Raw genomic sequence first — 15,446 nt, 5'->3', positions numbered from 1 at the left:
ACTCACTGCCTCTTTAAGCACTCTTTGATTTTTCCCAGCACTGCTAAAGTTAAAAATCTTGTTAGTTTGAATCTCAATTTTCTTTCCCAAACTTATTCCTGATGAGTCCTTTTCTGCCCTCTGGCACGATAAAGACTATATTACAATTATCTTTTGCATTGGTCAGTGTTCCCATTGTTAGGACTAACTCCCTGATACCCACAATTCAAAGGAGAGGCCTCTTTGGCTCAAGATTTTGGAGGATTTGGTCCATGGTAGTCTAGTTCCAAGGTAGAAAAATGATGAAGGCTGGAGCAGGAGCAAAACTGCTTAGTTCATGGTGGCCAGAAAACACTGCAGGGAAATAGAATCAGTTAGGAAGGGACCAGGCAGGCACCACACACAGTACCCAAAGTCACGCATCTGTAACCCACCCGGATACAGCTAGAAGTATGCTTTGCTAATCCCCAAAGTGACTCCAAAGCCAATGGTGCTGATAGCTGAGCTATCACATTTCCAGTATGAAACCTCTATGATGGCTGTAACAATTTCTGTGTCACTTTTCTTAGGCTGATGCTCGTAAGTCCTTTTGATGTCCTTACTCTTCATCATGATGTTTTGAAAGTGCTGTAGTTCTTTATTGGCTTTTGTTTAAAGCACATGCATAGAATTGAGTGCAATATTTAAGACACAACAAAAGCTCTGTGGATAAAAACTTAGGCCTTTGCATCTCTTGTTTTAAACCTCATAAACTTATCTTATTTGCTTTTTTATTAGCCATATCAAACTGTGAACTCTTAATTTATTTAAAGCAAACCACTGCCATTCTCTCCGCCTCAGCCTTGTTGAGAAGCACTGAGAGGCCTGTTCTTCCTCCACCCACGGCGTGTACAGATGCATGTTAGTTTTATTAGACCACGGATTCTTAGTCGTGGTTCAAGGCCTAACAGAATCTGGAGGGAGTGAAGTTGGACAGGTGAAACATAGCTCAGTAGTTTAAAAAGCATTTTCAATAGGATTTTATACTTGACAGAGACTGGACACTGGCAAACTCTCAGGAAATAAGAAGGCAAAGTGTTTCATTATTGAATTGTTACCTCAGTTACAAATTCATACTTCATCGCCTGCTATACAAAAATTTAGCAGGGCCTTTTAAATACTCTCCTTTTGTCGGCTTTCATGATATTACATGTTGGCAATAAAGGGCATGACAGAGACATTACTGGAGATGAGACACTTTGTTGTGAACAGCTCTTCCTGGCATGCAGATTTCCAGCAGGTGCCACCAGCATGGCACCACTTGCCATTCAGAGAGTCATGGCTGCATCCTCTCCCACAGGGTTTGGGTTTTAGTCGTGGGAGATGGAGGAGCTGTCCCTTGGGCACTCAGTGCCAATGGATACTAAAGGACTGATTGATTTCAGGTTCTCCAGCTTTTTAATGCAGATTTGCACCAGTGGCTTTCTGGAGGGGCTTTCAGGCCTTTAGCCTTGCACTAGGACTGCATGATTGGTCCCTGTTTCCTTCTTGTACTGAGTAGATACCAGTTTCTCAGGCTCTCTGGCCTGCAGACAGCCATTGGGTTATGTGGACAAAACTAAGAAGCACCTTCTTGCAATTGTATATATTCTATTGATTCTGTTTCTCTGGAGAATCATGACTAGTACAATATATAACATAAAATATGCATTTAAATGCTTGAAATCTCCCTTATCCAGCTGTTGAGACGCTATCTGTAAGTCATGAATTTCATGAAAGCAGGGGCTTTGTTTTTTATTTCTCTTACATTTCTTTCTCAAAGGACCTGATACTATGCTCTTTGGAGGCTTCTTGCTGAGTGGCAGCTAAATGGCTAGAGGCAGGTAGAGCCTTTAATTTTAATTTAATCTTTGACAAATGACATCTTGACAACCACTTCAGGAGGAGAAGAAAAATGTACCAAGAAGTATCCATACCCTTGAGGGACATGCAATATTAAAAAATAACCATGGTCCACTTAATGGATCTCCTACTTAGCGGAATGCACTGGTCAGAAGTGCACCTTGTCCACTGTGACTCGACAGTATCAAGCCAAGAGCCAATTGAAGGTGACAGTGTAGGGTCACTTCTTAGGGCCAATGCAATGGGACATGTACCAGCCACAGTTACTGTAAGTGGGTATTAAAATAGTTTTCCCAACATCTTCTATGCATCAGTTGGCACGCCTGAGTCATGAGAAGTGAGCTGGAACTCAGTTGCTCATCAGCACTGAAGCCAGGACTTGTATAGCATTAGCTCTGCGGGTTTGGGAATGTACAAGTGACAGATACCACCAGAAGGCCCGCTCGCCAGCTCCCACATGGGGTGGGAAGGGCGGGTAGGGAAATGCCGACTTCTTGAAGACCGAAGATGCTGCTACCTACTCTATCTATACTGCAAGCTGATCAGCACAGGCTTGTAGCCCTAAGAAATAAATTGATTTTGAACCATATATTCTGGAGGGTAAATAAATATGGATATGACCAAGCCAGCAGTGAACTTTCCACAGATGCGATGGACACAGCACTGCTGACCACTTATCAGTTTTTATTCAGTGCCAAAACCCATGAACAACTGTGATGTCAGAAGAGTCCTGGGGACTCCGAGAACAGTGAGGGCAGCAGTCAGTGTGTTAGAGGGAACAAGGGCGACCACTAACACTGGAAAAAAAAGACAAGGATTTTTCCAGTCATCAGCTGGTAACATATGTAAGATACCTATGGCTATGTCACACTTATATAATGCATAATGTATTTTTAAACATTTTGCTTTTGTCATACTGAGGATCAAACCAGAGCCTCACATATGCTAGACAAGCATTCTATCATTGAGCTGCATCTCTGACATTACATTTGCATAAAAAGAATAAAATACAAATAAAGTATAACAGAAAGTAAGATGCAATTTAAAAAAATTTATTTAAAAAGGAAAAAAGAAAAAGAGAAAAAAGGATAGAAATAATACAGAATTTGAATAAATAAATAAACTCTAAGAAATCACTAGTTGATAAATTACATATTGTCATCTTAGAAATAGTTGTTCAAGTTACAAAAGTAAAGCATCAAAAGTAGACATTCAAACAGTGAGACTGCAAACAGTTGTGTTAGACTATCCAACCAAGTCTTACTAATATGGATATCAATCTTACACACTTAAACATACATGGTTATATCCTATAGAGCATTTCTTTCCCTTTCTTTTTTGCAATAGTGATTACACATTTTGGACCTTATTATTCCTACAGTTTTTATTACTTTTTACACCAGAGAGTCAATGTGATATTTATAAATATGATTCTTATTTATTTCACTTATGAGGATAGTCTCCAGTTGCCTCATTTACCTAATAAAGGCCTCAAGATCATCCTTTTTATAGCTGAGTAATATTACATAATATAAAAATACCACATCTTTTTCATCCACTCTGTGGTTGATGGGCATTTTGGTTGTTTCCAAGATTTAGCTACTACAAATTGTGCTGCTATTCATTGGTGCACATATAGGATGGTATTTTTTAAAGCAACGTTTTTCATCACTTGGGTAAAGTGTGTTTTCAGAATATCTGAAGTTAGTGTATAAGGCTAGAGCCATACGGGTCAACACTGATCCCTTGGATTTGTGAAGCCTGCTTTATATCTGCTACCAGGGAACATTTTCATTTAAGGTACAGCTTCCAAAAAATATTGTCTAAATGCCTCAAAGGTGCCATTATTTATCAATGAGATTAGAATTGGAATGAGTGCTGACTTATTTAAAAAGAGAACTAAATTTTAGGTAATATTATACAGAGAAACCCTATAAAGAAGTACCTTTAATTTTAACTGAAAAAACCCCTGAGTTTTGCTCAAGGGAATCTCAGTAATATGAAAATCTGTCTGTCTCTGTGTCTCTGTCTTTCTCCCTCTCTCTCTTTTCCTCTTTTATAATAGCATTACTGTTTTGCAATGCTTAGAAAATCTGATACTAGTTTCAACTAACCTAACAATTCTGTACATACAAACAGTTCTCTGACAATTTTACTTGATGGAACTAAAGGGGAAATACCAAACCTAGTATTCCAACAATTGATATCTTCCCAAGATGTATTTAATAAATGTAAAAGGATGCTTGTTATACCATCAGATAAAATAATCATTGAGCATTAGATTTTTGTCAGTTGTCAAATTCCATAACTCTATTTACCAGTGTCTGTGAATTATGTGTATCATTTTCATCGCTGGTGTTTTGTGTTAGCTGAATACAGCAGTGATTTAGGGAAACCTTAGTCTAGTGTAGTAGCTGCAAAAATAAAATACTGCAGCATTTAGGGCTTGTTGGTAATGTAACCAAGATAGCACTAGCTCTGATGCGATTCCATATCCATACACAGTTGTCAGCAATCATGTAAAGCGGGAAAAGGCCACATGTATCTGTCTTTCGGTGGACATGAGAACAGCTGTCACTGTCATGCATCTTGCACTTGTGCTCCCCTCTGCCTTTTTTTCCGAGTCCTTTTACACTGAAGCATTCCTGAGTTGCTTGCGGTGTAGCTTCCCCGATCTCAGAGGAACGTTAGGCATCTTTGGTGCTTCCAGATGTAAAGGGCCATAAATTTACCACGGTTCATGAATTATATAGATAACTGCTTTCGGTGATTTATGGTTATCATTATTTCCTCTTTTCTTTTTGCAGGAGCAGCAGCCCACAACAGAATGAGAAAGTTAGATTTTTCGGTAGCTTCCCTTTTACAGCACCACATAATACAGCTGAAGTGCTTTCCTGGAATTCTACCTTGGGTAAGCGATAGCCTGGCAGTTTGATCACTGGGAAAATTTAGGAGACTTCTAATCTCAAACTGTCAGTGCTGAGCAGCTAGTGAGTGAGTAACTGTCCTTGGTACTGAACTCCTCTAGCATGTTATTCCTAGGACTGTTGAGTACAAATAGTAAGAGGGATGGTATCCTCATGAGGGGTGCGCAAAATTATTTAGGTGATTGAATTGGGAGAATAACCTAGTTGGACACCTAAATTTTATTTCTGGCAAAATTACTTTGACTGTTTACAAAGTCACAGAGGTTTAGTGAAATGAATAATCAATTAAAAATTGCATACCTTCCCTACGGCAAGACTTTTCCCTACAACTGTCAAAAATTCTTAATGCAAAGTAACAAAAAAGAAAAAGAAATATCAGTTGTTTACAAGAATAATAGATGGTTTACATAGCTAAGATCAGCCTAAGTGTCCACTAATGGATAAATGGCTGAAGAAAATGTGGTATTATCCCCAAGGGAATACTATTCAGCCTTCAAAAGAAGGGAGTCTTGTCATTTGCAATAAGGTGGGTCAACCTGGGGGACCTCATGTTAAGTGAAATAATCCAAGCACAGAAGGACAACCATATCACGATCTTACTGATACGCATTATACAAAAATGATGAATTCACAGAAGCAGAACATAGAATGGTGATTGGTAGGAGCTGAGGAACCAGGGATTGGAGAAATTTGCTCAAAGCATACAAAATTTTAGTTAAATAGGAGCAATAAATGCAACAGATCTGTTTTGCAATATAGTGGTTATAGTTAATATTGATATATTGCATACTTCAAAATTTCTAAGGGATTACATTAAGTATTTTCCCTATAAGAAAATGAAAAACAAATGAAATAGTTGATACATTAAGTTACTTCATTTATGCCTTCTATAGTGAATACATACACCAAGACACTGCCGCACACAACCAATATATTCAATTTTTGTCAGTGTAAGGAATAAGAGGTGATGTAGTTGGTTTCAAATAGCAAACAAGAAAACAACGGAAATATGGCAGGTGCTTGTCTGGACTGATTCAAAGAGAGAAACTTCCACAAGAACTTTGTGAATAAGCCTGCTTAAAACAATCCTGGCCCAATAGTACAATTATCTTCTATTTTTTCCTAAAGATGTTCCATCACCACATCCTGTAATCTGATTACAAATAGGGGCTCTTCATCATCAACTAAATAATTTGGGTGTTCTCAAAGAAAGCATTCAAGTATTTCACAATATCTGAAATCTTTTTGTGTCTTCGTGATGTCTAGATGTTAAAAATTCTAAGTTACACACATTCACGAGCTGGGCGGGAGCTCTCTGGTTGCTATGACAGGAGTCATAAAAGTAAAGATTGGAGGGCAGGTAAAGTGTTCTAAAGAGCTTAAGTGAGAGAATAGCAATTAAAAGGAAGATATACTGATCAGAGCAATTAGGTTTATTTATGGATTTCGATTTTGGAAACTAAAAATTCACAAAGCAACTTTTAAACCTTCTGACTCTGATATTGTAGCTGTGAACAGCCAGATTCTAGAGACAGGGAGTCTGATGACCAGAACATTGACACTTAGTATCTTTGGCTTGATAATGAGGCATGCACACTGTCCTTTCTGGTAAGTAACTGCAGAAAAAAGCAGGTGTTCATGTCTAAAATGTTAGGTTCTAAAGGTAAGACTTATTTTTTTAAAATAAAAAACAGGCTCAGAGGATGTTTTCCCCATAATATTACTGTCTTATTTATATGAAAGAAATGACTACAGTACACTGTGCTGTTTATTCTTTCTGAATATATGCCAAGTACAACCTTGGAGCCTATTAAGGCTTGTCACACAAATTGGCTCTGGCACGGCCGAGGACAGAAACAGGACAATGGGTGGGGTGGGGTGTTGCTGGGAGACTGAAGGTTTCTAGGTGGGAGTGTCGTGAAAACACTTTAAAGGCTTCCAAGGGGGAACCCTGATTGTGTCTTGGTAGTTAAGTGTTATGGTTTAAATATAAAGTGTCCCTGAAAGACTCATGTATTGAGAACTGGATCCTCAGTGCAGCAATGTTCAGACGTGGGTCTAGAGACATACTGTGAGGGTGCTGACTTCACCATGAATGAATCCCAGGCTGAGATCACGGCTGAATGTGCATGGAGCCCAGCTCAGGAGGCAGGTCCTGGGGCACGCCCGTGGAGGTTATACTTTGTTCCCGGCCCCTTCTTTTCTCTCTCTGGCTTTCCACCTGGCTGTCTGCTTCCTGGTTTTGCTCTCCATCCCCTTTCCCCCTGCTGCTCGGCCTCCCCTTCCGCACACAGCACGGTTCATGCTGACTGTGGGCTGAAACCTCTGAAACTGTGCGCCACATGTGATAAAGTTTCCTCTGTTAAATTTTGGTATTTTTTCACAACAATAAAAAGCTGACTAACAAAGTAAGGTCAGAGCCAGTGAATGAAAGGCTTGAAGGGAGAGTTGACAATTGTTAAATTCTATCCTTCAGGTTCCAAGTTGACCTGATAGTGACTGCAAGGTTTTTAGACTTGGAAATTGAGGACAGTCAACCAGAAAAGAAGATTGTGTTAGCTTCACAAACGGACATCAAAAATGCCTGTTGATGTCGGTCTCAATAGAAAGACTAATGATAAAAAGGGTACTATGGTCTTATCCTTCTTGGCTAAAACACAGGGGGACAAAATTAAGGAAGTAAAGGAAACAGTCTGAATAGGAAATGCCCGGTGTCGGCTTTGCTCTCTACTGCTGTGCCATGCTTATTACTGACGTTGGGCTTGTGCCATGTATGGGAGGATTTTTGTGTCCACTACTGTGGAACTGAGACATGTAGCAATTTACTCCTAGAACAAAGAGACAAACTCTTTGTAGCTCAAGCTGGCTGTTTTCTGTGATACGCCTCAAAATGCCAAGTGTAATTATAGTCATTGTCTTTGAATGAATGTCCTAATTAATTCAGAATTAAGGGACAGTTTCTTTTTATGTGTTTTGCTCCGTATAAGAGGACAATGTAGTCAATATAATTAACGTCCTTTCAATAAACTCATGATATTTAAAACTAGCTGGAAACAGGGCAAACCCAATGGTAGTGAAGAGCTCACTTGACCGTGTATGATTTGTGAAGCTGTTTTAGTAAATCAGGAGTGGGAATAGCCCTCTAAAGATAACCTACAGGCTTCACGGTCTCTAAGGAGGTGAAAACCCAATGCTTGTTATCCAGAAGGTATCTCAGTTACTTAAGGTCCACATGATCAGGCAGTTTTTAAAAACCTGAACACAATTTATTCTCCTTTTGTTTGTAATGAGTTTTCTGGAAATGAACTCCTTGTATGTAGTAAAACACAGCCACATCACATGTTTTTCACTAGAGAGAGAAAGAAAGAAGGCCATCCATCACAAATGCTACCCTGCCACTTTCTATGTTAAGTCAATGCTTTCAGTTCAAAGAAGACCTCCTTTCTCTTCATCCATCCATCTATCCAACCATTCATCAAGTTACCCTCATTTTTTTTAAAGTAATAATAATCCAAAATAGTGGCCTCTTTGCCCCAATATACAAATTACAAGAAAATAGAGTTGCTCTGGCTGAGGGGACGGTGAGGAGAAGCCCGGCCATGGGTCTCGCTCTCCTTTCCCACACCCTTGTCCACATGGGAACACAGGCAAGTGCTGACCAGCACCCCAGGAGACACCGCGGAGCTCAGGAGGAAAATGAGCTCCCAGGTGATGAAGTCATGTGGGTCTAAGTGACAAACTATTAGAACAGCTTAAATTCTATAGGAGTTTCCTGGTTCCCAACAGATCCCCTTCTTTTCAAAAAGCATAGGAGTTAGAGAAACCTCTGATCCTTGAAACTTGCAATTCATATATGTAAAGAATTCCATTCTGACTATTGTTGAGAACATGGAGAAAATGGAACCTCCCTTCATTGCTGATGGAAATTTAAAATGGTACAGCTGCTGTAGGAAATAGTCTACAGTCCTTCAAAAGTTTAAGTGTAAGAGTTATCACAACATTCATAGCAGCATGATTCTTATACCTAATTCCTGGAAGTAGCCTGTATATCCATCAACAGACAATTGGATAAAGAAAAGATGGTATCAGTATATAGTGGAATACTACTTGGCTATAAAGAATGAAAAGTTTGAGATAGTCATAGGAAAATGAATGTGCTTGCAAGACTTGATGTTGAGTGAAGCACACCAGACACACAAGGTTAAATACCATAGGGTACCTCTGTTCTGAGTGAGGAAAAGTGTAAACAAAGACAGTAACAAAGGATGGACAGGAGGGGACAAGGAGATGGATCCTTTGCAATAGGGAAGTGGTCCGAGGGAACGTGGGTGAGGGGTGAAGGGAAAAAGTAGCATAAAGACAGTAATGAGGCTGTGATGCTCTGCATCTGACTGGTTCTGCACAGGTTCTTGTGTATTGAGATTACTGGATTCTTTCTTGTTCAGTCTTAAGATTTGAGGTATTTCGTTTGTTTCCTATTAAGCAGCAATGACATTGTAATTTATATAGCACATATAGATTGCAAATTCCCTCTACCTACATAAATCTTGACTCAGATTTTGCCTTCAACAAAGTAAGGAATTACCAGTGCCATGAATGTGTTACAGAAAACCCTAAAAATCTGAAGTTTCAGACTGAAGTCGCAGAGTAATAAGCTTGGGGTACAAGAAATTAGAGCATTTGAGTGAAAGGGAAACCATCCAATTATTTATTGACAAGTATATGTCTCTGTGATCTGGCATCTGGACATATCGGAACATTAGAAAGTATCTGGAAAAAACACTGAAGCCTATTGATCAGATTTTTCTTTTTGAATGCGATGTTTTGTCATTATGTAGTCATGAACTGTCTGCAGGGAAACACAAAGAAATATAAGACACTTTTGGTAGAACTCCTTCAACTCTGAAACTTTGGAAGAGATGAACTGAATGTGGAAACGGCAGCTCTGTCTCTAAGCACAGTCTGGTCTGGCAGATGTGAAAGGCTTAATCTTGCGTTGTGATTTAAGACCACTGTTCCCTGTCATATGTGAAATGTTTTAAAGTATTCTTGGTGGCTAGGAAAAGCTTAAGCATTTTTAGAGTCATTGAGACTAAAGTCTACCTGACTGGGCTTCACATTCAATTCACAATCTTTCTGTCTTATTTGAAAGGCAGCTGAATCACTGAATTTAGGGAAACTTTTTTTTTTTTTATATACTTGTATTCTAGGTTCTACAAATATTCTAATCCTTCTACTAGATCTATTTTCCTTATCCAAGTCTAGTCTTGAGCGGCGATTTAAAATGTTTACAGAAATTATTATTTTTGTAAAACAATGATCAATGGAAAGCTAACGTGTTTACTTATAGGGAAATCTTTTTAAGAAAACAATGATATTCGTATGAATGTTTCCAAATACTTTTTAAAAGAAGCATATATAATATATTTTCTACAAATTACCTTTGTAAATTTGAAAAAGGTATGTAAGGTTTTCACTTTTTTATTATTTAAAAAAAAGGGTAAAGCTAAACATAACAAAACAGAACAAAGTGGATTGGAAGCAAAGCTATGTAAATGACACAGATTTCAAAGCAATACAACAGGAGATCTACAGGGCTGCCAGAATGTCTCTTGTTCTGTTCAAAGTAGCTGTCCATACCTTCATATATGTTGAAATTAAACAATACAAAACAGACTAAAACCACTCTGAACAGAGAATAGAAGCATTACTGAATTTCACAGAATGATGATACAGAACAGCAATGGATACGATAATGTCTGTTTTTCTTCAAAGTAGCTATTCATTTCATCACACATAATATAATCGATTCTCATAAACTGAAGGAGAAGTTCTAGGCATGTATAAGCCTCTACATGTACACCTATCCTTTCTGCATTAGAGGGAAAAATAAAAACAAAACAAAACAGGTTACTAGAAAAATAAGAATCAAAAAAGACAAATAAATAACAATAGCAAAGAGCCCAAAACAATAACAATACAGGCTTTTAAAACATGGTGGTGGGAACAGAACTGTGGTTGATATTTTATATAGTGATTTTCAAGAGTTCCTCAGGTCACCTGACACAAACATGCAAAATTGTTGCAATCCTATGAATGTTAACAGCTTTGTTCTATGAACTTACATAATTTATAGCACAATCATCTTAGCTATCTTAAGTGTGTTTTATACAAATTTAGATATTTTTTCTTTTCCCTTCCTTTTTCTTTTTCCTCCTTTTCCCTGAGATATTATTTTTAATATTAGTTTGTTTCAGCCCACATATGTGAAACAAATGTTTTCTACACCTTGTGTGTACACTTTGTTATGCTGTGTTTGTTTGATTCACCAAGGTAAGACACATATTTGCCAAGACAGTTCTGTACTCCTGGTAATAAATATTTTCTAACTAATAAATAAAGTACTTCTCCATTTACCTGAGAATCAAATAAATCTTTATCTCCATGATACCAAAGAAAGAGGGAGGAAACTTCCAAAGAAACTGCACTGTAAGAACTTTCTCCTCCATCCATAAATATTTAATACATGCCTACGAGATTCCAGGTACCACGTATATAATCTGTACTAAGGACACAAAGTAAAGTTCTCATCTCTGCCCAAATGGACAGATGCTAAACAAGCCAACTACGATGCTCAGTCCAGATACTTCTCATACTCTCATCAAAACTCTTGTTAAGCTTGCAAATTCACAAACGTTTAGACATCCAAACACATAATTACAATTGCAACAACCCATTATTAAAGTGCCATGAAGGCCTATAATAGACAGGTGGACTCGGCCAAGACAGCCCCAGTGTTTCCCTCAGCTTGCAAACAGGTATTTTCCCGACTCTAGGCCCAGACTTCCCTTTTATAGATTATTTAACTTAGACAATTTGTAATTGTAAATTCTTTCTCTGCCCCATTGAGATGCAAATTTTCCAGCAACTTGCTGGTTTCAGAACATAAGAAATATCTTTTTCAAGGACCAGGGAGCCACCTTTTCAAATATAATTTGCAAGTAAGGCAGAGCTCCTTTGCCAACACGGATGGCTTTTTCACACTGACTAACCTCACTTACTAATATCCTCTAGTAATTTTTCGACTCGTTCATCCCAGGACTCACACATTTTCCCGTGTTTTTACTTCAGTGGAGTTTGGTTCAATCTCTTCCCTTTATGCAATAAGTGTGAATGTGTCTCCCTTGTCTGTTTAATTTGTCTGGTGCAAATTTTCTTTGATAAACCTAATCTAATCACAGGAAGGCAGGGATGTGAGGATTAAACAAGGTCTGAACGTGGAGTTATCCAGGAAGATGTGGCCTGGGGTGAGTCCAGGGTGTGTGGGCTGCTGCTATGGATAGGATGAACTGGAAACCATGAAGAGATAACACATTAAATAAGGCTTTCAGTACCTTTCACCACCCATTTTAGCCTTCTCAGTGGTTCTGAGGAGATAATTTCAAAGGAATTATCATTTTCTAAACCCTGGATCTATCTTCTTGTTCACAGCTGTTAAGAAGCATCGAGTTCCATTTGCACAGAAAAGGAACTCTAGGATTCAAGTCAATATAGTTATTTTCCTTCTGAAAGTTCTTACATAGCTCAAGTTGCTTTTAAACCAGATATATCCTAAACTTATCTGTAGAATTTCTATCTAGGCACCAAGGTTTAAAAGCTCTGAGCTCTGGCAACATTTAGATCTGATTCCTTTTAAGTGATGAGAAAGCTGTCTTTCAAAGTGCCACCAAAGAACAAGGAATTGCTTTGGCAGTAGATACTTTTGCTGATCATTTTCACTTGGTGAAGAAAAAGAATGGACACCCTTTTAAAGACGGTGAAAATATATCCAGTCCACAAAAGTTAATTGCTAACTTATCTAGCCCCTACTTGCATTCAAGAGGGACTTAGATTACAAGTGCTGTGATTGTTAAACACAATTCTTTGCATATTTGTTTCCAAATGAATCGCTTCAATTCCACTTCTCAATATTAAACATGAGAGCTCTGTGTAGCACAGGAAAAGTTCTGCAATAAGGAAGGTACGATTAGTGCAAGGAGTTAACTCACATTTGCATTCTTAATGATCGTCTAAATAGGAGGAGAAAGAGAATCACTGGGTAAGGCAAGAAGCAAAATGAAATGTGTGTCCCTCTAAGCTAAGCAGTGTCGTCATCCTCCACAGCTACCCGCTTTCCTACTCTGGCTCACAGTTACGTACCGCTAATCATTTGAGATACATGAAGGTCTTTGATCTCAGCACAGGTGGCTATAGAGCTCCTCTTGAAAGCTCTTTGTAAGCTTTTGAATTCAGAGTCAAATGTCAGAAGCCGAATCATGTGGGCACTGAAATATTTCTAATACTACTGGTAGGTCTTAGGGAGGTAGGAACTCCCTAAAATTCATGACTTCTCTCTACTCTCAACTTCCGGTGTTCCTAAATCCTTTCCTTTTGTTTGTTTGTTTGTTTTTTCATAGTGTCCACTATTTTAGTTTTGTTTTCCATCCACCCATTCACCCACCCATCCGTTACCTCCATTTATGAGGAATCAGGATAACATTTCACTCGTTTTATTTTATTCAGGCCCCAGATACAATATGGGTGACTATAAACTGCTAGTTTACAGATGTGAAAACGGAGGTTCAGAGAGACTGACCATGTTACATGTTTAAGTTCTAGAGCTCTAGGTGGAGGAGCTGGGATTAGGCCCCGATTTGACTAAGAAGTCCATATATCTTCAGAGTCCAGAGTGCTGACCATTACACTATGGAACCCATGAAGTCCATATTCTTACTGTCTGGTGTTGAGCTTCCAAGTACACTGAAGCAGTTGAATCCCTTGATGTTTCATGAACTTCCCTCTGAAAGGAGATTAGACTTTCACCTAATAATGGAAAAGTAGCTGTGATAATTATACGATTCAACACGGAAGAAGGATAGCATTTTATTGAGCGCTCTCCATAGGCAAAAAAAAAGCCTGCAGCCACTTGAAGTGTACCGGGAAGCGCAGGAAGAGTCACCCACTACACAAGCCACCCATCATCTCTGTTTTCTCCTCTTTTCCAGTGAACTAAACTGGGATCTACAATTGCAATTACTCTTATCCCTCTATAGAAATCCATCTAATTTTTTTCCCTGTACTTTCTGCCTTTTAATCAACAGTCTTACTTTTGATACTGTTTCTTTTTTTCCCTCTTCTCTAATTAATTTCAACTGTGGGAATGGGAAGCTTGCGCAAAAATGATTTATTTCTCTTGTGTCATTTCCCTTTTCTTCATTTGCTGTATCGACTCTCCTTACAGCCAGCTTTTCTGAGTCGAGCTGAGCCCTGGGGATAGCCTCCCTTGCTTGCCCTTTGATTCTGACATTTTCAAGTGGTCTAACAAACAAATCCTTCCTCTAATTAGCAAAGGCAAAACTCTGCAACACATGAGGTGTGCCAAGTCTAACTCCTGCCTGGATCCCTTCCTGGGCCGCCTATGTTGCTTGGTATTACTTTTCCATCCCAGAAATACCACATAGTAGGTTAGAATTTCAGCTCTGCAATGGAATAATACACTGTGATTTTTGGTATAACTTTTAGAAGTTACGGTTTTCTTTTCTGAAGACTGAGTTGATAATAATAGCATGTCTCTCATCTGGTTGTTCTGATGATTAAAATTATTATTATCACCAGGCCTGCTTAATCGTTATGATTGTTTTTTAACGTTATCCGCTGTCTCCACCACTCCCCAGCACTTACCATCACCATCCTAGGGTTACTCCAACTCCCTGCTAATCGACGCCTGGTCGGGGATCTCAGAGCTGCTTAATTTCTTCACCCTTCCTGTTCTGCCACATTTTAACATTACGGGCATCTGACTGCTTTATAGGAGTTAAATGATTTCTATCATTATACAAATGAAAAGATGGCCAGAGGGTTGTTGCAGACACCCAGGAACTGGGTAGACTGCATGTGTTCAACAGACCTGCTCTACTCTTTTTCATCTGTCCTTGATGGTTAGCTTCATGGTCTTCTTCATTGGACCGCAGGATGCCTGGACACTTCGGTGAACACTATTTCTGGGTGTGTCTGTGAAGGTGTTTTTGGAGGAGAGATTGGTATTCGAATCAGTGGATTGAGTAAAACATCCTGCGCTTCCCAATCTGAATAAATTTCTAATCTACTGAAGGGTTGAATAGAATAAAAGACCAAGAGAAAATTCTTTCCTTCTGCGTGATTGATGTTTAGCTCAGATTTGGAGTTGGAGTGGAAGCTGCACCTTTAAACATTATCAGCTTTCCTGGTTCAAGATCTTCAAACAGATTAGAATTACGTGTATTAATGGTTCTCTAGCTTGCCAACTTCAGAGCTTGTGTTTCTCAGCCTTTATAAATGTAAAAACCAGTCTTTTACAGTAAATTTTTCCTCTCCTCTCCTCCCTCTCTCCTCCTGTCCCCTCCGCTCTCCTTTGTCTCCCCTCATTTCCTCTCCTCTTTTTCTTCCTATCTCTTACCTCTTATTTTTTTCTTGAGAACGCATATTAATATAAATCGTATAGGAGTAAGTTGTTAGAATTCTAGTTGACAGGAAAATATTAATGAATAACCAAGATCTTTAAGATACTTTAAATTACATCATAACATGGAATCAAGTTTTAAAAGTGTGTAACAGAATCAAAGATGCCAAGTAATGAGTCTC

General features: G+C 38.6%; 1 protein-coding gene across 3 annotated transcripts in view; it reads right to left on the bottom strand.

The window, feature by feature from the left end:
• Positions 1–15,446, bottom strand: part of Lhfpl3 (LHFPL tetraspan subfamily member 3) — a 484,961-nt gene that overhangs the window by 222,550 nt on the left and 246,965 nt on the right. The window lies entirely within an intron of this gene.

The sequence above is a fragment of the Cavia porcellus genome, unplaced genomic scaffold (genome assembly GCF_034190915.1).
Source record: "Cavia porcellus strain 051 isolate PalLab524CR breed Dunkin Hartley unplaced genomic scaffold, mCavPor4.1 scaffold_2, whole genome shotgun sequence".
Taxonomy (NCBI): domain Eukaryota; kingdom Metazoa; phylum Chordata; class Mammalia; order Rodentia; family Caviidae; genus Cavia; species Cavia porcellus.
Note: the sequence above shows the minus strand (reverse complement) of the source record. Positions and strands in the feature narration are given on the sequence as shown.